The 24,906-nt window shown below is 44.8% G+C and overlaps 1 protein-coding gene across 1 annotated transcript in view; it reads right to left on the bottom strand.

The window, feature by feature from the left end:
* The window catches only part of BTK (Bruton tyrosine kinase), a 403,461-nt gene extending 392,251 nt beyond the window's left edge, over positions 1 to 11,210 (bottom strand). Inside the window, exon 1 of the mRNA XM_063936954.1 lies at positions 11,125 to 11,210. The gene's annotated coding sequence lies outside the window, so the exon portion shown is untranslated. The remainder of the gene's footprint in view (positions 1 to 11,124) is intronic.
* Positions 11,211 to 24,906: the final 13,696 nt, after the last annotated feature.

Consider the following 24,906-nt stretch of genomic DNA (forward strand, 5'->3'; position numbering starts at 1 on the left):
CGCCATAGGGGTGTGGCTTCATGGGGAAGGGGTGTGGCCACAAAATAATTCCAATTCATGTTACGGTGCACAGTAGTCTCCATTATTCCAGTTACGCCGCACAGTAGCACCACTACACCAGGTAGAGCCCCTTTTACACATTACGGCAGCCAGTCCCCCTTTTTACACATTATGGCAGCCAGTCCTCCTTTTTACACATTACGGCAGACAGCGTCCCCTTTTTACACATTACGGCAGACAGCGTCCCCTTTTTACACCTTACGGTAGACAGCGTCCCTTTTTAAACAGTACGGCAGACAGCGTCCCCTTTTTACACCTTACGGCAGACAGCGTCCCCTTTTTACACCTTATGGCAGACAGCATCCCCTTTTTACACATTACGGCAGACAGCGTCTCCTTTTTACACATTACGGCAGACAGCACCCCCTTTTTACACCTTACGGTAGACAGCGTCCCTATTTTACACCTTACGGCAGACAGCGTCCCCCTTTTTACACATTTCGGCAGACAGCATCCTCCTTTTTACACATTACGGCAGACAGCGTAACCCTTTTTACACATTACGGCAGACATCGGCCCCTTTTTACACATTACGGCAGACATCGGCCCCTTTTTACACATTAACATTACGGCAGACAGCGTCCTCTTTTTACACATTAGTTAGACAGCATCCCCTTTTTACACATTGCGGCAGACAGTCCCCTTTTTACACATTACGGCAGACAGCGTCCCCCTTTTTACACATTACGGCAGTCAGTGTCCCCTTTTTACACATTACGGCAGACAGCGTCCCCCTTTTTACATATTACGGCAGCCAGTCCCCCTTTTACACATTAGGTAGACAGGATAGATAGATAGATAGATAGATAGACAGATGATACTTACCATCTCTCCGCTGGCTCAGGCAGTAAGGATCCTCGGTGCTGGCAGCTCTGGATGCAGGAGATAAAGAGGAGGAGGGAGGGGGACTCGGTAGCCGCAGCAGCGCACTGTAATTGGTAGCGGCGCCACATGCAGCTGTCCCTCTCCTTCCGCATTGGCTGCCTGCCGCCACTGTGAATGCTGGGATGAGGAAAGCGCATCCCAGAATTCACAGCGGTGGCGGCAAGCCTATGTGGAAGGAGAGGGACAGCTGCAGCGGTGCTCTACCAATTACAGTGTGCTGCTTCGGCTCCCGAGTCCCCCTCCCTCCTCTTTCTTCTCCCCTGCCTCCGGAGCTGCTCCTGTCGTCCTCCGGCACGTACAGGCGGCTTGTAATGAGTCAATTTGACTCATTACAAGCCGCTGACTTGGAATTTGGGCAGTTGCGCCCTCAGGGTGACTGCGCTGTGTGCTAGGCACACACGTAGTTATGGCTCTGTATACTGTAGATCTTCTAACCAAGGCCTCCAGTCCTCTCCTAGAGATAAAGGTCCCTCCCCTACCTTTAAGAAACTATTTGCAGAGTTCGACTTATATGATGCCTGACGCACATCCCTCCCTGAAAAGAGAGATTATACTTTTTTTTCTGCTATTCACAATAGTTACTCTATGATTGATCTTATTCTAATGGATAAGAGGGTTCTTAAGCGTACTCAGAACATTAAAATCCTCCCTATTACATGGTCTGACCATGCTCCTGTCCTATGGACTTGGGACACGATCCAACACTTTCCCCCCACACACCCATGGCGTTTCCCAGATTATCAATTAACTGATCCTGAGACTCAAAAAGCCCTATCTGACTCTTTAGAAATGTACATGCACACTAATTCTCCAGACGACACTTCCATTTTTACTTATTAGTGCGCTCTGATAGCAGTACTCCGTGGTACATCTATACAGAAGAGTGTTCAACTTAATGCCCGCTCAAGAAAATCACAAGCTTATTTAGAGCAGACTCTCAGAGCGTTGGAATCTCAGACTCAGGCCCACCCCAATAAAGCTTTATGTAAGCAGCTTCAAGAGGTGAGAAATCAGCTTCAGAAACTATTTATACATTGTATGCACTCTGCTCTAGCTCACCTCCGTCATAAATTCTATACTGCTGGAAATAAAGCTTCTTGTTTAATGGCATGAAAGCTCCGCGGTCACCAGGCCCGTAATCCCATTAAATGTCTCATTGCTCCCACAGGAAAACAATGTTTCAATCCCCTAGATATTGCTAACCTATTTTCAGAGTTTTATGCTAAATTGTATAACCTGCATGAAGACCCCTCTGTCCCTCAACTTTCTGAGGCTACCATTTCCTCATTTTTAGACACCCTTTCTCTCCCTTCTTTAGTTGAAAACAGCCTGGTGTCCTTGGATGCCCCTTGGTCACTGGAGGAGATACATCTTGTAATTGGACAATTGCCAAAAGGGAAGTCTCCTGGCCAAGATGGCTTCACTAACTCCTTTTATTCTGCATTCAGCGAGGTCCTTTCTCCTCTTCTTTTACAGCTTTATTCTAAGGCCACTACCTCCGGGTCTTTCCCAGCAGAAATGGTGAAGCTCCGAATTACCGTCCGCTAGCCCTCCTGAATCAGAGCCGGATTAAGGGGGGTGCCAAGAGGGTCAGTACCCCGGGCCCCCCTGGCATAAGGGCCCCCCCAGCTGAAGCTGCTCTGCACCACACTGATGCTGCTGTCCCCTCTGCCCTGTATCAGACGCTGACCCATGAGGAGGGGGGAGGGAGCCACACGCACAGCCACGAGTGGGACATCACACACCCGCTGGCAGCGCGGAATCCTCCCTCCCCAGCAGCCAGGAGTCTTCTCCTCCCTGCTGCAGCGTGGGCCCTTGACCCGACAGCTCCTGTTGCTGGCGGCTGGCTTTGTGCGGGGGGGATAAGGGGGTGGCCCAAATGTGGGTTTTTTTCAACGGCCGCTGTCTGGTCCTACGGCCGGCATTCGGAGCCCCGCCCCCTCGGGGCAGAGCTAATATGAGATAATTGTTATAGAATCACGTCATGTCGGCTCCGCCCCCTCCCCGCCGACCCGCGAATCGTGGCATTTTTGTTGTGGGGGCGGGTCCTAATGGTGAACTATGGTCCTGGCACCCAGCAATATCTCCTGGCTGTGGCATTCTCACCTCTTTCCTCAGGGCAGGCTTCAGTGTAAGTGTGCGCACAGTTTGTGTTCTATCTGTGTATACTGTATGTATGTGTATATGTATGTGTGTATATTTTCTATGTGTGTATGTGTTCTATATGTGTATACTGTATGTATGTGTATATGTTCTAATAGAACATATACACATACATACAGTATACACAGATAGAACACATGCACACACATAGAAAATATACACACATACATATACACTAATAGAACAGTTCTATTAGTGTATATGTATGTGTGTATATTTTCTGTGTGTGTGTGTGTATGTGTTTCATGTGTATGTATTTGTTTGTATGTATGTGGTTGTATGAGTTCTATGTAATGCGTGTGTGTGTATATACATATATATATATATATATATATATATATATCTATATCAAAGAAAGGGGCGGCACTCACAGGCTTTGATAAAGATAGTGCAATTCGGTGTTAACACACCATCATCAGGATGCATAAAAAAATAACAAAGTGACATATTTTTTTATGCATCCTGATTACGGTGTGTTAACACCGAAACGTTGATGGATTTATAAGACAAGTTTGTTGGATTATACTATCTTTATCAAAACCTGTGAGTGCCGTTCCTTTCTTTGGATATACTTTTTCACTGCATTTGTGATTGGATGTAAGCACCAAGGTACTTATGTTTTATTATTGAGTGCTGATCTGCCTGCGTTTATATATATATATATATATATATATATATACAGTATATATATATATATATATATATATATACATATATATACAGTATATATATTGTGACAAGAACACTGGGATAGTGTTTGAGGGCAGGTATATTTGTCCCAGGTTCTTGTCTTACATGTTTTAGAAAATGTTAACTTCTAGGAAAAATGCTTTTTGTTTTGTCTGAACCTTTTCAGTTTGCTGTAAAAGCTGGGTAAAGGCTCTGAGAGAGAGATAAGGCGAGTTCTAGACATTGGGCCCAGTTCGGGTCTTTGGCCTCACAGAGGGCTAATCAGGGTTTCAGCTGTGTAAGAGTGATATAGTGCTTCTAACCTGATTAGTATGGGCAGACTGCCTGGGAAGGCTGCAGGATCTGTGTGTGAGAGACACGCTTTCTGATGCAAGTAAGCTATACAGTATGTACTGAAGAACTCTGTGTTTTGTTTAGTGACAGTTAGGAACATCTTATGTTTAGTTAGTGCCGGACAGGCAAGGTATTTTTATTTTGGGGTTTGTTTTATTTTCTGTTTCAATAAAACTGGCCGGGGTCAGTTGTACCAGAAACTGGACTTGTGTTGTTCCTCAGCTGCTGCGTGCTGCAATATTCCCCAGGAAAAGGCACCTTGCACCCCTACAGTGTTACAACTTGGTGGAGAATGCGAGCAGGCCGTTCTGCGCATAAGTGAAAGCAGCAGCTTTGTGAGGCCTGCAGAAAACGGTGGTTTATGCAGATACAGCCCAGTGTGAAGTTACTGAGACTCACCCCTGAGGGTTTGATATATGTCCTGGGTGAAAGCAGCTGCAAAGCCGCCTGAAAAATCTGTTGACATGGAGGATCTGCTTAAAGCCTTGCTGCAAGCTACAGCGGCTCAGCAGGAGGCCAACCGACAGCAGCAGGTGGCAATGGAGGAAAATAGGAGACAACAGCAGGTGGCAATGGAGGAAAATTGGAGACTACAGCAGGAGGCCAACAGACAGCAGCAGGTGGCAATGGAGGAAAATAAGAGACAACAGCAGGCAGTTGTTGATGAACTTTACAGGCAACAGCGTCAGGATAGAGAGGCCTTAGCAGAAGTGGTGCAGAGACTTGCAGCTCGGGTTGGAGATGTGGCCGTCAGTGCTCCAACCAGCTCTAGTTCTATACGAGCCAGTCACTTCCTGCAGAAAATGACAGAGGCTGATGATGTGGAGGCCTATCTGACCACGTTTGAAAGGACTGCCGAGCGTGAGAACTGGCCGAAAGCACAGTGGGCCAGTCTGCTGGCACCTTTCCTGTCAGGTGAGCCCCAAAAAGCTTACTTTGATTTAAGCCCTGCTGAGGCTCGGGACTATGATAAACTAAAGACTGAGATCCTGACCCGCCTGGGAGTCACGCTGTCAGTACGAGCACAACGGGTGCACCGTTGGCTGTACGCCATGGAGAAGCCTCCGCGCTCCCAGATGCACGACCTTATTCAGCTAACAAAAAAATGGCTGCAGCCAGAGACATTAACTGGTCCCCAGATGGTGGAAAGAGTCGTCATGGACCGCTACTTGAGATCTTTGCCCATGGTCCTGCGCAAGTGGGTGAGCCATGGAAACCCGGGTACTGCTGACCAATTAGTGGACATGGTAGAGAGGTATTTGGCAGCAGAGGAACTACTGATGACCACCCAGCAACCCATAGATCCTCGACAGCGCCCTTCAGTAAAGACTGGTAAGACTGTTCCGTGGGAAAACGTTGCTGGGCGGTTAAGAGAACGCAAGGCTGGAGAGACTGTAAACACTGGCCCTGGAAACAGGCCAATGGGGCTAGAACGGTCTATGCTGCCCAAATGGGTTGATAATCGTGTGGTTAAATGTTTTAGGTGTGGTATGCCAGGTCATGTTATTGCCAATTGCCCAGTCACGCAAGAACCCATGCAATGTGATGCTGCCTTTGAATGTCGCAGAATGTCTTTCTTTGCTAGGTTAGCCTGTACTGTGGTACCTTCACCTGAGCTGGAAAAACAAATGTGTGATGTGTTCTTAGAAGGTAACCGGGTAGAGGCCTTGCTAGATTCAGGAAGTTTAGTTACCCTCGTGAAAGCTGGGTTAGTGAACCCCTTAAAGGTCCAGCAAATACCTATTGGGGTAACTTGCATACATGGGGATACCCAATATTATGCCACTGCTGAGGTGAATATAGAAACTTGTTGTGGGTCAGCAATGGTTAAAGTGGGACTGGTCCCTACCTTGGTGCATGAGGCCATAATAGGGAGGGATTTTCCTCATTTTTGGAAACTGTGGGAATCACGGTTATCAACAGATGTGAGAAGTAAAAAGCCAGTTGATAATACCGGTGATTTTATGGATGTACGTGGGTCTTCGGAACTTTCTGGCCCTTTGCCTTTTGCTAGTTTGGCTGGGGAAGTGACAGATGGGGAGTCCAGTGAGGACCCTCTTGCCGGGAACAGAGACATAGTAGTTAGAACTGAAAGCGTGCCTGACCTGGAGGTAAAGAAGGATCTGTTTGCGTCTGAACAGTTAAAGGATCCTACCTTAATAAAGGCTAGAGAGAATGTTAAGATTGTTAATGGGGAACCTGTGGTACCAGGTGACAGGGTTACGTATCCCCACATGGCCATCTGTAATGAGCTCTTGTACCACATTGTCAAAAGGGGTGAGGATGTGGTGGAACAGCTGGTAGTTCCCCAGCCTTATCGGAGAACGGTACTAGATTTAGCTCATAGTCACGTTACCGCAGGACATTTAGGGGCAGAAAAAACCACTGAAAGAGTTTTACAAAGGTTCTTTTGGCCAGGGGTTTATAAAGAAGTGTCTGAATATTGTTCTTCCTGTCCTGAATGCCAGTATCATGCCCCTAGACCCCATTTCAGGAGCCCACTAGTTCCCATGCCTATTATAGAGGTCCCGTTTGACAGAATAGCCATGGATCTCGTGGGGCCCTTGTTAAAGTCTGCTCAGGGCCATCAGTATATCCTGGTAATTATGGACTATGCCACTCGATATCCTGAGGCTGTCCCTTTACGCACTATCACAACCAAGGCGATAGCTAGGGAGCTGGTGCAGGTATTTAGTAGAGTGGGAATACCAAAAGAAATTTTGACTGACCAAGGTACTCCATTTATGTCAAGGATCATGAAAGAATTGTGCAAGTTATTTAAGGTCACTCACCTCAGGACGTCCATCTACCATCCCCAAACTGACGGGTTGGTGGAAAGGTTTAATAAAACATTAAAAAGTATGTTAAAAAAGGTTGTTGAGAGAGATGGGAAAAACTGGGATTGTTTGTTGCCCTACTTGTTAATGGCCATCAGAGAAGTTCCTCAGTCCTCTACGGGGTTTTCTCCATTTGATTTGTTGTATGGTAGACACCCCAGAGGGCTGTTGGATGTTGCCAAAGAGACGTGGGAAGGACAGCCCACTCCTTATAGAAGCGTTATTGAGCATGTAACACAAATGCAGGATAGGATTGCAGCCGTGGTACCTGTTGTCAGAGAGCACATGGAACAGGCCCAAAGTGCTCAACAGAGGGTCTATAACCGGAGTGCCAAGATACGGGAATTTGCTCCTGGAGATAGAGTTCTTGTTTTGGTACCCACTGTGGAAAGCAAATTCCTAGCTAAATGGCAGGGTCCATTTGAGATTAGGGAAAAAGTGAATGAGGTTAATTACAAAGTATACCAGCCGGGAAAGAGAAAACCCGAACAGATCTACCATGTTAACTTAATCAAACCCTGGAAAGATAGGTTGTCTCTGTCAGCGGAGCCTTGCCCTTCGGTGTCTTCACCCCGGTTGCTTCCCGCAGTGAAGGTGTCAGAGACATTATCAGCTGATCAGAACAATCAGGTTAAAGAATTTCTCATCCAAAATAGGGAGGTATTTTCAGAGCTGCCTGGCCGAACGACCATAATAAAACATGACATTGTCACAGAACCAGGGGTCAGGGTTCATTTAAAGCCATATAGGATTCCTGAAGCTCAGCGAGAAGCTATTTCTAAGGAAGTTAAAACCATGTTAGAACTTGGAGTCATAGAGGAGTCTAACAGTGAGTGGTCCAGTCCCATAGTGCTCATCCCGAAGCCCGACGGTAGCATACGCTTCTGTAATGACTTTCGTAAGTTAAATGAGGTGTCCAAGTTTGACGCATACCCCATGCCCCGTGTGGATGAGCTTGTAGAAAGGCTGGGAACAGCCAGGTTTCTCACCACATTGGACCTGACCAAAGGTTACTGGCAAATACCTTTATCTGATAGCGCCAAAGAAAAAACAGCCATTTCGGTTCCGGAGGGGCTGTACCAGTATAAGATGTTACCCTTTGGGTTGCATGGGGCTCCAGCAACCTTTCAACGGGCGATGGATAAAATTTTGAGGCCCCATAGAAAATATGCAGCTGCCTATTTGGATGATGTGGTAATTCACAGTACAGACTGGGGGTCACATTTGGTTAAAGTACAAGCAGTACTGGACTCAATCAGAGAGGCAGGGTTAACTGCTAACCCAAAGAAGTGCTGCCTCGCAATGGAGGAGGTCAAATACTTGGGCTTCACCATAGGCAGAGGTCTGATTAGGCCCCAATTGAATAAAGTTGATGCTATTCAAAACTGGCCTCGTCCAGTGAATAAAAAACAGGTAAGGGCTTTTTTGGGAATTACTGGGTACTATAGACGGTTTATTCCTAATTTTGCGACCACAGCGGTGCCGTTGTCAGACCTTACCAAAGGGAAGCAGTCAAATGTGGTGAAATGGAACCCTGATGCAGAAAAGGCGTTCCAAGCGTTAAAAGTGGCTTTGTGTTCACAACCGGTGTTGATAACACCAGATTTTTCAAAAGAATTTGTGGTACAGACAGATGCCTCAGAGGTTGGGATAGGTGCTGTGCTGTCCCAAACCAGAGATGGGGACGAACACCCTATCATTTATTTGAGTAGGAAACTCAATGAGCATGAAAAAAGGTATGCCATTGTGGAAAAGGAGGCTTTGGCCATTAAGTGGGCACTAGATACCTTGAGATATTACCTCTTGGGTAGACAATTCAGACTAGTGACAGACCATGCCCCTTTAAAATGGATGTATGTAAATAGAGGCAAGAATGCTCGTGTAACTAGATGGTTTCTAGCGTTGCAGGACTTTAAGTTTACTGTCGAACATAGACCGGGAACACAATTGGCCAACGCAGATGCATTGTCTCGCATCTTCTGTTTGGGGGCTACAAGTGTTCCGGCCCCTAGGTCGAAACAGGGGAGGGGGATATGTGACAAGAACACTGGGATAGTGTTTGAGGGCAGGTATATTTGTCCCAGGTTCTTGTCTTACATGTTTTAGAAAATGTTAACTTCTAGGAAAAATGCTTTTTGTTTTGTCTGAACCTTTTCAGTTTGCTGTAAAAGCTGGGTAAAGGCTCTGAGAGAGAGATAAGGCGAGTTCTAGACATTGGGCCCAGTTCGGGTCTTTGGCCTCACAGAGGGCTAATCAGGGTTTCAGCTGTGTAAGAGTGATATAGTGCTTCTAACCTGATTAGTATGGGCAGACTGCCTGGGAAGGCTGCAGGATCTGTGTGTGAGAGACACGCTTTCTGATGCAAGTAAGCTATACAGTATGTACTGAAGAACTCTGTGTTTTGTTTAGTGACAGTTAGGAACATCTTATGTTTAGTTAGTGCCGGACAGGCAAGGTATTTTTATTTTGGGGTTTGTTTTATTTTCTGTTTCAATAAAACTGGCCGGGGTCAGTTGTACCAGAAACTGGACTTGTGTTGTTCCTCAGCTGCTGCGTGCTGCCATATTCCCCAGGAAAAGGCACCTTGCACCCCTACAGTGTTACAATATATATATATATATATATATATATATATAATTATACATACACAAACACATGTGCATGCAACAAAGGAAACCCCCCCTTCCGTATCCTGCTTTTGCCCCTGCCGGGGGTGGTTGCTGGTGGGGGGCCCCCTGTCCTGGGTGCCCTGGGCCCCCCAAGGGCTTAATCCGGCCCTGTCCTTAATACAAATTTAAAAATGTATGCCAAATTAATTGCCAACCGCCTAAACCCTTTACTCCCACAGTTGATACACCTAGACCAGGTTGGTTTTGCTCTTGGTCGCCAGGCTCGTGATTACACCTGCAGGGTTTTAGATTTAATTGAATGGACTTCATGCACTAATTCTCAACTTCTCCTACTCTCTCTTGATGTTGAAAAGGCATTTGATCGCCTTCATTGGGGATATATGCAGGAGGTGTTATCTAAGTTTGGACTGTATACATATAGAGAGGAGTGCCAATGCATAACCTTCTAGGCAGCCTTCACATGCCACCACACGTGTTACCTACTGCTCCCCCATGCCCCCCAGCATTTCTCTCTGTGCTCACCTCTGTGCGTTCTGAGCTACAGCTGTAAACTAGTGGCTGAGAGGCTGGAGAGCAGTGTCGGACTGGGGCAGGAAGAATTCAGTGGTAGGGGCCAATGCTTAAGGGTTCCAGCGGGGTTGTAGCGAACCACCACAGAGGTTTGGCTAACCATTAGAGAGTGCATGGTCTGGGCCCCTTGATAAATAAATTAAAAAAAAAAAAAAATATATATATATATATATATATATATATATATGATGTGCTTATTTTTGTATGATTGTGACCATGCGTAAGGATAAGTAGATCCCATGTGCACGCGCAAACAGTCTGTGTGTTGTGGTATGAGATTTATATATAACCCTAAAGGGTAGAGTGCACTAGTCATCAGCTTGATCTTTATGCTTACTGGCAGCTGGCAGATATTGGGCATCAGCCGATGCATTCTATAGGATCGTTTGTGCACCTTCCAGGTGCAGCTTATACAAGTAAGTACTTTTTTTATATACAAATAGCTATGTAAAAAAAAACAACTAAAAATACAATTATAACATGTGCTGATGCTCCCTTACTCATATGGCTCCATTAGCATTTTAAGATATTGCTATAAAGATCCAAATGAATTAAGGGGGGTAGTACGATATGCATATAAGTAGCATTTTTATCTGTCATGTTTTTACTTATATTAAAATTCACTTTTAATATACTGCACAGCAAATGGCCTTACCGATCATTGGCAGGGGGGCACTGGGAAAAGTGTTGAGTATGCGCGCTGTCTGTACAATGGGCAAAAAACACATTTATGCTGAAATTTTCCAGATGTCATCAGTTTTACAGTTTCCTATGTTACTCTTGCCTGTTTTGTACTATGGCTTTTACCCATAACTGCCCTGAACATACTACTGCTGTTTATACAATGAGTCTACACCTGCCTTCCTTATTTAGATCTAGTGTACTCAGCATACATACAGTACCCAACTCTTATAAACACTACAGCATAAATCATTTCACAGTAATTCTGTACTTACAGTGCAGCATGGGACTCTACTGTGTATCCATTCTCAGAGTCCTGTTCGATCTCCCTAAAGATAGGACACACAGCTTTGGTGGAAGTGCGAAGTAAGATGCAGAGTAGACTGAGAAGCTCTGTTTTATTAAACTCTTTTTTTTTTTTTTTTTTTCAATAATACTCCTAGTTCCTCTTTTCAGTTTCCTGTGTCAGGAGCTGTCTCAGTTTTGCTAATTATGATTACAACACAACAAGTAGGCTCTACTCTAGTTGCACCCTTAACATGTATACTAGTGTGTAAACTGTCCTATTTTAATTGCTATTATTGCGCCAGCATATGCTATCAAATCATTATATTTATAATTATATATATATATATATATAGTAGAAAGAAGGTAGCGGCACTCAGAGACTGTAGTGGTCAAAACTTGTATTCCACAAAGATACCAACGTTTCGGGGTACTAAACGTCCCCTTTGTCATGCTGTTCACCTTGACAAAGGGGACGTTTAGTACCCCGAAACGTTGGTATCTTTGTGGAATACAAGTTTTGACCACTACAGTCTCTGAGTGCCGCTACCTTCTTTCTACTTTGTCTCATTCATGATAGAGGGCACCGGAGCAGCATTGCAGATTTAGAGGGAGTGCCGGTCCGCAATAACACACACATATATATATATATATATATATATATATATATATATATATATATAGACATAATAGGCACTCCAAATAAATCAGGATAACTACGGTGCCTTCCGCAAATTGTGTATACAAGCAGAGGTTCCCTGGGTGGGCATATGGCAATTCCCCCAATGGCAAACAGGAACCAGGCGGCACTCGTTGGATTTGATGAAAAAAATATATTGTGTATTAAAGATGAAAAAGCATGGTAATCAACCGACGTTTCAACGCCGCGCAGGGCGTTTTTTTCAAGGTGACATGCTGTGAATAAACAGTGCAGGTGCACGCTTACCTTTTAAAGGTGTCTGTAAGAGCCCCATCACGCTGGCTCCCGTCCGCAGGCTGTGGGCTGGACATCGGGCGGCTCCGGTGGATGAGTCACATCCGGTGACGTCACGCTGTTGCCGGGCAACCACAGATGTCGGAAGCCTCTATCAGCCGCGTCTAGGGATAACCAAGGGGGACAAAACAGTGAAAATACATGTAATAAGACATGAATCAATATGGTGGGCATATTAAAGTGACAGTGACAGTGAAAATCATATTAAAATATGATTTTCACTGTCACTGTCACTTTAATATGATAGAGGCTTATGATAGAGGCTTCCGGCATCTATGTACATATACATACACACTATATACTACAGTAGACCTTAAATGCTACACTATAGTCAGTCTTATTTCTAAACACCTTTACAACAATATAGCATAACATCACTATTATTTAGCAACCAATTTAAAGTAGATGAGTATTCAAAACATTTATTTATTAAATGTGTACTTACTGAATGAACTTCATCCTGAACACTGAGAGCATTAAGAAAAACTACAAAGTATAATAAAATATTTGAATTTTCTTGTATTAAATTATGTATACGGGGAGTATCCTGTTACAGAGATGAAGAATACTGAATATTGTATATATTTTTTCTATGCTCAAGCCTCATATAGACATGTGTGGGCTAGATTTACTATCCATCAGCTTTTCAAAGCCGCCAATGATTAGTGACTTGACAGACAGATTTAAAACAGCAATGGGAATAAATGCTAAACCAGGTTGCGTTATAATTTCCGTTGCTGTGTCAAAGCCACCAATCATTGGCAGCTTTAACAAGCTGCAGGATAGTAAATCTAGCCCATGGACTTAATCATTTGATTGAGAAACACTCTAAACTGTCTAAGGGGATGTTGACACCACAGTGTTGACAGTTATGATGTCGACATTGTTAAAATATAGACAGAATGTCAACATGTAAAAATGCCGACATTGCCGAATGTCCATATTAGGGTAAAGCTGGGTACACTCTATAAGATCTGTTATCAAATATCGCCCCGAGGTGGATCGGACCAACCATATTATAATGTGTACACTCAATGTGTTGTTTTCATCTATCGTTCATCACATTGGGCCTAATTCAGATCTTTTCGCTCGCTAGCTATTTTTTTGCAGCGCTGCGAACAGATAGTCGCCGCCTATAGAGTAGTGTATTTTAGCTTTGCAAGTGTGTGAACGCGTGTGCAGCAAGCAGTACAAAAACAGTTTGTGCCGTTTCTGAGTAGCTCTGACCTTACTCAGCCGCTGCGATCACTTCAGTCTATTCGAGCCCGGAATTGACGTCAGACACCCGCCCTGCAAACGCATTGACACGCCTGCGTTTTTCCAATCACTCCCAGAAAACGGTCAGTTGCTTGCCACCCACAAATGCGCTCTGTCAATCTCCTTGCGATCGGCTGTGTGAATGGATTCTTCGCTAGAACCAGTGCACAGCAATGATCCGCTTTGTACCCGTACAAAGCGCCTGCACATTGCGGTGCATGCGCAGTAGTTACCTGATCGCTGCGCTGCGAAAAACGAGAGCGAACAGATCTGAATTAGGCCCATTATTCAGTCTCATGTGCAGCTCTTCTTTTAACCTACAGTATGTAAAAAAAAAAACAAAACCCCCCCACTACAATACAGTTATAACATGTGATGATGTCCCCTTACTCTTATGGCTTTATTAGCATTTTAAGATAATGATGGAAAGCACCAAATTACTTAAAGGGGTAGACAAGACTAGGATTCCCCAACAAGAATGAATGTTATCTTCCCGGCGTCGGATTCTCGCGGGACTTGGATTCTATAAAAGGCGCCGCGGCCGGGACTCAGCGCCATTTCCTGGAGATAGCAGCACGCTTCACTATACTGCGCTAACTCTGCATGAAAAAAAACTGAGTCTTCTCTGCATAAAAAAATATAAATTAGGGGGGACATTTACAGTATAAACTGAGTCTGCTCTGCATAAAAAAAATATATATAAATTAGGGGGGACATTTACAGTATATTATGACATGTAGTGGATGCACTGATGCAGCAAGCCTCCAACTGCTGTGTCTATACAGAGTCTCACAAGGGGCAGTACTGTAGGGGGTACACTGTGTTGACTTTGCTGTTAAAATAAGTTCTAACTGTGCAGTGTCCACTCCAGAGACTCAGAGTCTCACAAGGGGGTGTGCTGTACCCTACTGCAATTTCCTAATGTGCATCTAACCATGTTATTCACGCAGTTCAAAAAGAGCTGCAAGTTATTTAAAATATATCATTAGTTTATTTTGTTTGTTTATACTATTTGGTGCACTGTACCCTACTGCACTTTCCTGACGTGCATCTAATCCTGTGATTTACACAGCTTGAAGTTGAAAGGAGCTACAAGGTATTTAAAATATATTGTTCATTTCTATTGTTTGTTTGCAGGGGTGTATCTTCCTATTGGCCAGGATGGCACTTGCCAGGGGCGCCAGCTAAGGAAGGGGCGCTGCCCGGCAGTGCTACCCGGGCCAGGGGGTAGAATGACATAGTAATTCTTACTACATCCCTTAGTAGTGCTCATCCACTGCCGGACTCTCAGAAGCGTATTGCACTCTGACACTCTCTGTGGCTACAGTCACAATGATGGTGAATATAGCCGGGGAGCGGGGCACTTCCAGGTATGGGGAGGGGCGAGGCACTTCCTCTCCTCATCCGCTCCCCTTCTCATTGGTTCCACGTGGTAATAATAAATTAAGAGGGAAGTCCAGAAACAGAGCATTTTGTACCTAGTGGGGCGGGTCATGTTGGAGGGTATGGTGACCCTGCCCATACACTCTTGTAATTTCCTCAGTGTCCCTGCCTGCACCCTTCCCATAATTCTCCCTCAGTGTACCTGCCCACACCCTTCCCATAATTCCTCCTCAGTATTACTGCCCGCACCCTCCTCGTAATTCCCTCTCAGTGTCCCTGACCTCAGCCTAACTGTAACTCCCCCTCTGTGTCCGTGGGTGGGGGAGGCGGGGGGCGCCAGTTCCTTACTTTGCCAGGGGCGCTCAGACCCCCAGATACACCCCTGTTTGTTTGTACTATTTGGTGCGCTGAACCCTAGTGCGCTTTCCTCATGTGCATCTAACCCTGTGCTTCACGTAGTTTGAAAGGAGCTGCAAGTTATTTAAAATATATAGTTAATTTCTATTGTTTGTTTGTACTATTTGTACTATTTGTACTACCCTTGTGCGCTTTCCCAGAGGCATCATCGGGTGTGGTGACACCCGGTGCGCACCTTTGATCTACCAGCGTGCCATGGCGATCTCACCGCCAAAGGGTGTGTGGCTGCAAATATCTCATGCGAATAGTTACTCCGGGGGCATCCCCAGCATCTCCAGAGATGCTGGGCTGTACTGGGCTGCCCCCAGCGCTGTCGGTTCCTCTTCTATGACAAGAGCCAGGTGCTGTAGCAGATTTTCACACTGCAGCACCTGGCTCCTGTCATTAGGGAGGAGTCCACATTTTGGTCCTACAAATGGGTGCGGGCGACACCCCTCCGCACCCGCCTTACGATGCCACTGTGCTTTTCTCAAGTGAATCTAACCCTGTGATTCAAACAGTTTGAAAGGAGCTGCCAATTATTTAAAATATATGGTTAATTTCTATTGTTTGTTTGTACTATTTGGTGCGCGTTCCTCACGTGCATCTAATCCTGCATTAACCTAGTTTGAAAGGAGCTGCAAGTTATTTAAAAAAAAATTGAAAAAAAATTGATTAATTTCTATTATTTGTACTATTTGGTGACATGTACCCTAGTGCGCTTTCCTCACGTGTATCTAACCCTGTGATTTACACACTTAAAATGGATAACAAACAGCTTAGAGAACACCAACCTGCTGCCACCAGTCATGATGATGATGATGATAGTCCTTCATCTACTTAAGTCGATGCTGAAGGGCATTGTGGATCTAAGTCAGGGTATCTGAAACCAAAACCCCAATATACAGTGGTAAAGAAAAAAACACCTTTTATAAACGGAAGGTTTGGTGCAGATAAACATAAAATTGCCAACATGCCATTCACCATACGCAGTGGCAAGGAAAGGCTCAGACCTTGACCTTTATTTCTGAGTGGTGATTTTGCCCCTGTCAGTGAGGCATCTTCTTCTGCCTCTCATGATGCCTCACACTCGGAGTCTAGAAGAGGTGTAAAATAATTGAGAACCACTAAGGCAGTAGAACAAACTGTGCAAGCAGAAACAGAAATGTCACAAATACCTGAGGAGAGTATAAGTGTGTCCCCCGAGTGCTATGTGTAAGTCTGATCTTTCAGATACTGTACTCACAGAGAAGCCACCTTCCACTGTTTCGGCTCCCTCTGCATATATGGGGATGAGCAGCGTAAGTGTTGATGACAAAGAAATTGAGGATGCTACCGTGGAATTGGAATTGCAAGAGGAGGAGGGGGAGATTTGTGTAGCTGACGCTGGCACTAATGAGGATGTTGAGGATGTTGTTTGTGTTAGTCAGGCACAAGTGAAAGCATTTCTTGGCCATGATAAGGAGAAGGCCATTGTCATAAGACCAACAAATCCACCTCTTTTGTGTGGAATTATTGTTACCCAAATCCTGACAACTTTTGTCAAACCATCTGTAACCTTTGTGGAACCACAGTAAGTAGAGGTAGGGATGTTAAGCATTTAGGAACCTCCACCCTATTACCCTATTATGTCATCTGCAGCGAGTTCGTGACAAGCATTTTACAACATCCACAACTGGTGCTAAAAAAAACTAACAGCACGCAGTCCAGCATCAGCTAGCTCCCTTCTCTCTACTAGATCCCAGCACATGCAATCTCCACCACCAACACCTTCATCCTCAATATCCTCATTAATAATCAGAGAATCAGAGATAGTCCTGCAACCAATTTGTCAATGCTAGATGACTCTTCTTTCCAGGATTCCTCAGAAGAATCCTTAAGAGCTAGTCCTGCTGCTGCTGCTGGGGGTGGATCTTCATCCCAGAAGACTGCTAGTAGTTGTTCCACAAAACAATTGACTGTTAAACAATACTTTGCAATGGGAAGCAAGTATGACACTTCTCACCCAGTCGCACAGCGGATCACTGACGCCATAACTTCTATGCTAGTATTAGATCTGCATCCAAGATCCGCCATTAATGCAATGGGTTTTACACAGTTAATTGAGGTCCTGTGTCCTAAGAAAAGACATTCCTCGGCTGTACCAGGACGTTAAAAAAAATCTAATTATTGCCCTACAAAATGCCATTGTACCCACTGTCCACTTAACAACAGATATGTGAACAAGAGGTAGTTGGCAAACTAAAGATTATATGACTGTGATAGCCCACTGGGTGGGTGAATCACCTTCGTCAGCAGCAGAAGCATTATCTAACAAACGCCAACTCATTCAGAGGCAGGCAACTCTGTGTATCACCGGCTTCACCAAGATGCATACCGCTGACACACTTCTTAGAAAAAATAAGGGATGTCATAGCAACATGGCTTACCCCACTTGTACTCTCCGTAGGATTTGTGGTTTCTGATAATGCCACAAATATTGAGAAAGCATTACAGCTGGTCTAAATGAATTGGCCAGAATTTGTGACACCTCTACCATCTGATACAGTCACCATCCAAATAATGGTGGAGGATTATTTTCATGACACCATCAAAATAGGCGTGTCACTGAGTCCTATCGAGTACTGGAAGGCAAAAAACTCAATTTGGAGGCCCTTGTACAAACTGGCTTTGCATTACTTAAGCTGCTGACCCTCCAGTGTGTACTCGGAGAGAGTTTTCAGCACAGCCGGGAACCTTGTCAGCGATCGGCATAGGAGGCTGCTTCCTCAAAATGTGAAAAAGATGATGTTCATCAAAATTAACTGGAAATTCCATGAGGAAGACGTTTCTTGGCAATTACGTTAAAGTACAGTGAATTCTGTAATGGTGGATTCCAGTGGGGATGAATTAATATTGTGTGAGGAGGATGTACACACTGATGAGGGTGAGGATGAGGATGGCAAAAGACAATGACATCTAGCCACTGTGGAGCTGTTGCCTTAAGCCGATTGGTGGCTGGTTTTGTGGGGGACCAAATAAACCAAGCACTTCAGCCACAAAAGCTGCAGTCCCTGTCGCTGGAGGGCTTGGTTTGTTAAAGTGTGCCTGTCCTTTTTAATATCCAACATAAAGGTGGATGGGAAGGGCCCAAGGACAATTCCATCTTGCACCACTGTTCATTTCTGACACTGTTGTGTGTCAGTGTTTCATAGATATGCTATAAAGTCTGCTCACTATAAACTCTGTCGCTTAGTAAACCAGCCAGATCGCTGCAGACTTTGGCTTAAAGTGGATGAAAAAAACATTGTGAGCTGTAAGGTGGTCAAAACTGTCTGCAAATGACTGAAAATTAATGTTATTGAGGTCAATAATACTCTAGGGACAAAAAAGGGACAAATTAAGTGATTTTAGCTTTTTTTTGTACATTAAAAAAAATAAATCCTAATCCAAAACCAGTCACGGCAATTTGGCAAATCCAAATAGAAAGCTGGCCGATGAATTAGAACCAAATCCAAATCCGGCAAAAATGGCCCAGCGCACATCTCTAATAGTAAGTAGCATTTTCTGATATGTTTTTACTTTTTACTCTTATTACCTCTTGTCACAGCTGAGTTTGTTTGTGAACCCCGGACTAGTACTGGACACTGGGTTCGGTCTTGAGCGCAGTGGACAGAATCGGGCTGGCTTAATGAATGATCCGCTCATCCAGATGTGGCAGTCAGGCAGTATACTCTTATGAGGAAAGGTGACCAGCTATGGGTACTGGAACACTGGTGGTGGGAGCCACCAGTGCACTGGGTAGCTGGGTTGTCACCTAATGGGGAGTCATGTGAAAACTGGTGAGTTGACAGAATGCTGGGAGGATCAGCAATGCAGGAAAGTCACAGATCACTGGCTGGAACCAGTGTGATAGCTGTCGATGAGGCTGAGGACAACAGCAATGTCTGTAGATGAAGCTAAAAGTATCAGCAGTAACTGTAGACGTAGCTGAGGACATCAGCAATTACTGTAGAGGAAGCTGAGGACATCAGCCATAATTGTAACAAAGCTGGGGGCATCAGCAATAATTGTAGCCGAAGCTGAGGACATCAGCAACGACTGTAGAGGAAGCTGAGAGCATCAGCAATACTTGAAGATGAAGCCGAGGATGTCGGCAATACTTGTAAATGAAGCTGAGGATGTCAGCAATACTTGTAAACAAAGCCGTGGACGTTGGCAATGCTTGTAGATGAAGCTCAGGATGTCAGCAATACTTGTAACCGAAGCGGACGATGTCAGCAATACTTGTAAACGAAGCCGAGGACGTAGGCAATGCTTGGAGCCGAAGCTGAGGATGTCAGCAATACTTGTACACGAAGCCGAGGACGGCGGCAATGCTTGTAGAAGAAGCTGAGGATGTCAGCAACACTTGTACACGAAGCCAAGGATGTCAGCAATGCTTGTAGACGAAGCTGAGGATGTCAGCAATACTTGAAGCCGAGGATGACGGCAATGCGGGTTTCCAGATGCTGGGCAACTGATGTAGCGCAATGGGAATTCCGTATGCTGTGCAGTGCAGTGTCGGCACTGCTGGTTTCCCAGTAGATGTGATGCGGTGGTTCTGCACAGTGGCAGGTTTCCGGATACTATGGTGTGCTATCTTGCACACAGCAGTGAACTGGAAGCTGGCAAGAACCAGCAAAGTCTCTAAGGCCGCTAGAGATATAGGTTCACTGGAGGACTTCCAGTGAGTCTGGAGATGCCAGGATGTAGTGGCAGCGATGGCCCTTTAAATCATCCAGGGAGTCAGGCAATGCGGGGGATGGTAATTTGCACTGAGTCTATTACCAGCAAGAGATTCTGGAGCTCACTCCAGGCTGAGAGACACCAAAGCACTGACAGCTTGTTAGTGTTGAGACCTGGAACTTATACCCAGCACTTACAGCTGAGTGTATGAATGGTTCACATGATGCGAAAGAGAATCCGGATTAGCTCCAAGAAGATCAGCTGACTGGAGACTGTCATGGCGACATCCATAACTGATTTTTGAGGGAACTCCAGCATTGAGGGACCACATGGAAGTAGTAATGACCGCAGAGTCAGCGGAGACTGGAGTCAGGAAGTCATGTAATATAATGATAACACGGACAATGCTGTGTAGGCACAGCATGAAGAAACTTGCTGAATTCAGTATTCACACAGAAGGTTAATCAGCACAGATGCAGCTAGTTAGCAAGTCTTGTTCCCAGGCAGAGAACTGAGCACTCAGGTAATTCATGGTACTGGAAAGCTGTATTCCCAGTGAGCAGAAAACATGCAAGATATAGGACAAGTGGCAGAGGTAAGTCACCAAATGTTATGATTTTCATCAGGATTGTGACACCTCTGGGGAAACAGCCAGTGTGTTTGGGACTGAGAAACACATAAATAATTCTCACTTCTACTGCGCATCAAGTGGGCCTACAGCCTACAAATCAAGGTTGCCTAACCAGATTTGAGTTAAAACTGAGACATGCTGCTAAACTGGTATTGTCACTACAGTGCAGCTCCCAATTGATCTACCATGACCGATGCTGACATTAACAGACAGCCTTACCTAGAACGGAACCCGGACCTTGTTACCAAGCCGATGCTGATACTTACATAGCACTCCTCTGATTGATCTGCAAAGTAGCTACAAGGTTTATGGTGATATTGCTAAAAAGGAGACAGCCTGAGGATATCCCTGATATGATCGCTGAGCCAGTGCTAACAATACATACGTATATCACGGCTCTCCAGGTTGTGACTTTTATGCGCACCACATGTGAAGTCCTGTTAACACCATGAACTGCACCCCTTCATAACAGTGGGCCCAGCTTGAATTTTTCTAAACTCTGCAGTTTCATTTGAGGCACTAAGTTTCCTTGGCTGACCACTGCATCTGCTGTCCTCAACTTTGCCCGTTTCTTTGTGTTTCAATGCTGAGAAATGCAGGCAGGTACTTATCCATCATGCAATACCATCAAGGATGCATCTGATTGGCTGCAAATTTATTCTGCAGCAGGACAACGACCCCAAACATACAGCCAATGTCATTAAGTACTTCAGCGTAAAGGAGAACAATGAATCCTGAGAGTGATTATATGGCCCCCATAGAGCACTGATCTCAATGGTGTGGATCATAGGGTCGACAGTAACTAGGTCGACCACTATTGGGCGACAGTGACTAAGTCGACACCTGAAATAGGTCAACATTGTCATTATGTCGACATGGAAAAGGTCGACATGGGTTTTTTATATATTTTTGTTGTCGTTTTCTTCGTAAAGTGACTGGGAACCCCAATTAGTGCCCTCACATGGCTCACAAGCTTCGGGCAAGGCGCCTCACTCCGCTATCACTGTGATCGGCACAGGTTACTATTCCCAATCGTAGTCCATGTGGATTGTAAAGTATGAAAAAGTAATTAAAAAAAAACAAAAAACTTGTGTCGACCTTGTCATATGTCGACCTATTCACAGAGTCGACTTAGTGACCACGTCGACCTAATGCATGTTGACCAATAATGGTCGACCTAATGAGTGTCGACCTAAAGACCGGATACCGATCTCAACATCATCAAGTCTGTCTGGGATTACATGAAGAGACAGAAGGATTTGAGCATGTCTATATCCACAGAAGATCCGTGGTTCGTTCTCCAAGATGTTTGGAACAACCTCCCAGCCGAGTCCCTTCAAAAACTGTGTGCAAGTGTACCTAGAAAAGTTGATGCTGTTTTGAAGGCGAAGGGTTACACCAGATATTGACTTGATTTGGATTTCTCTTCTGTTCATTTACTTTGCATTTTGTTAATTGATAAAAGTTAACTATTAACACTTCTATTTTTGAAAGCATTCTTACTTTCCAGCATTTTTTCCACACCTGCCAAAGACTGCACAGTACTGTATAATAATAAATTTGAATCTGAATAAAATAATAGAATGGTGCAGATATTCAATAAATAAATACAAATTCTATTCACAACAATATATTGTTAAAATATTCAGCTAATTATAATTGGAGATAAGGTCAAAACATTTTATAAGATTGTTTAACTACTATTAAGTCTAACCACTTGTTAAATTGTGAGAAACGTGTCACGCTCGGCGTAAGTTGGGGTTCCGACAACCGAGTTTTGGCTGAAGGGACAGCTACCTGGGAGGAGAGTAAACGAGGTGGCTGAATGTAATTCCTCCTCATGGGGTGGAGGACAAACTAATTGTTAATGTTGGCAGGAGGGCGTAAAGGAAAAGGAGGACTCCGTAGGAAGGTAACTGTAGTTTTACTGAATAACAGGCTGTACAAGAATATTGGAGAAATTGACGAAACTGGAAGGATTAGAGTCTATGGTTAAATGACTTGAAGAGTGAAGCTGAAGAACTCCGGTAAAGAAAAACTGAAGACTGTGATTAAAAGACGAGGCTGAAGAACTTGGACTTGAAGAAATGAGACTTGTGATTTGTGATTGAAAGACGAGGCTGAAGAACTTGGACTTTGAGGAAATGAAGACGTCTGTGAGAACTGCCATTAGCACCTGGAGCTCCTCTACGACCTGGGACCCCGTGAGCGCTTCCACGAGTGGCGACGGACTTAGCAGGACTGCAGCAGCATTTAGGTAACCGATAGATGCAGTGCCGGCCCTAGCCAATTTGATGCCCCAGGCAAGATTCTGTCTAGTGCCCCCCCCTTCCCAGACAGGGAGATAGTGGGTGACTTGGGTGGAAGGGGTAACAGGGTGATAGTGAGTGACTGGAGAGGAAAAGGGAGACAGGGAGATAGTGGGTGGCAGGAAGAGGGTTAGGACAGAGGGAAAAGGGACTGGACAGAATAGAAGGGACAGGAGAAAGTGGGGACAGGGACATGACAGTGGGGACAGGACCAGGACAGAGGTGACAGGACAGGAAAGAGGTGACAGGGACAGGACAGTGATGGTAGAACAAAAGGCAAGGCAGGACAGAGGCGACAGGGACAGTACAGAAGTGACAGGGCCAGGATAGAGGTGGCATGAACGGGCTAGAACACAGGTGTCAGGACCATGACAGATGGAGCAAGGACAGGACAGAACAGAGGGGACAGGAGAGAGGAGTGACAGGAACAGGACAGAGGTGACAGGGCAATGTCAGAGAAGATAGGGACAAGACAGAAGGGACAGGAGAGAGGAGGGATAGCAAGGGACAGGGATATGACAGTGGGGACTGGGACAATACAGTGAGGACAGGACAGAGGGGACAGGACAGTGATAGGACAAAAGTCATAGGACCAAGACGGGTGGACAGGACAGAGGGAACAGGAGAGAGGTATGGAGGAGATGATGCTGCGGGCACCCACTGTATAGGGGAAGTGGCAGAGAGGAGGAAAACTACACACAGGATTGTAGTTTAGGATTGTAGTTTTATTATAAGTGAGTGACGAGTTCACTACATGGATATATATATATATATATATATATATATATATATATATCCACACACACATACTGTGTCCCTAATCTCCCAGACAAAGCGGCACCCCACAGTCTTACTTTTTGCACTTTATCAAGTTCGAGGAGTGCCGCCTCATCTCTGGGACCAGGGACACAGTATGTATATTGTTAATCCTTAGGATGGCACCCTAGCAAGTGTTTTGATAATACAACAAGTGCCCTTTCTACGTGTGTGCATGTGTATATATATATATATATATATATACACATATAAAGTATGTATGTGTATATTATATATATATATATATATATATATATATTGTATGTATATATAACATACACGCACACGCACACACACAGCCCACCAAAATTAGAGTGGACACTGACACTGACTTAATTAAACTAGTGATGTGCACCGGACATTTTTCGGGTTTTGTGTTTTGGTTTTGGATTCGGTTCCGCGGCCGTGTTTTGAATTCGGACGCGTTTTGGCAAAACCTCCCTGAAAATTTTTTGTTGGATTCGGTTGTGTTTTGGATTCGTTTTTTTTTTTTTTTTTACAAAACCCCCGCAAAAACAGCTTAAATCATAGAATTTGGGGGTCATTTTGATCCCATAGTATTATTAACCTCAATAACCATAATTTCCACTCATTTTCAGTCTATTCTGAACACCTCACACCTCACAATATTATTTTTAGTCCTAAAATTTGCACAGAGGTCGCTGGATGACTAAGCTAAGCGACACAAGTGGCCGACACAAACACCTGGCCCATCTAGGAGTGGCACTGCAGTGTCAGGCAGGATGGCACTTCAAAAAAATAGTCCCCAAACAGCACATGATGCAAAGAAAAATGAAAGAAAAAAGAGGTGCAAGATGGAATTGTCCTTGGGCCCTCCCACCCACCCTTATGTTGTATAAACAGGACATGCACACTTTAACAAACCCATCATTTCAGCCACATGGTCTGCCACACGACTGTGACTGAAATGACTGGTTGGTTTGGGCCCCCACCAAAAAAGAAGCAATCAATCTCTCCTTGCACAAAGATGTCCACCTCCTCCTCATCGTCTGATTCCTCACCCCTTTCACTGTGTACATCCCCCTCCTCACAGATTATTAATTCGTCCCCACTGGAATCCACCATCTCAGGTCCCTGTGTACTTTCTGGAGGCAATTGCTGGTGAATGTCTCCACGCAGGAATTGATTATAATTCATTTTGATGAACATCATCTTCTCCACATTTTCTGGAAGTAACCTCGTACGCCGATTGCTGACAAGGAGAGCGGCTGCACTAAACACTCTTTCGGAGTACACACTGGAGGGGGGGGGGGGGGAA

Source organism: Pseudophryne corroboree, chromosome 8 (genome assembly GCF_028390025.1).
Source record: "Pseudophryne corroboree isolate aPseCor3 chromosome 8, aPseCor3.hap2, whole genome shotgun sequence".
Lineage (NCBI taxonomy): Eukaryota > Metazoa > Chordata > Amphibia > Anura > Myobatrachidae > Pseudophryne > Pseudophryne corroboree.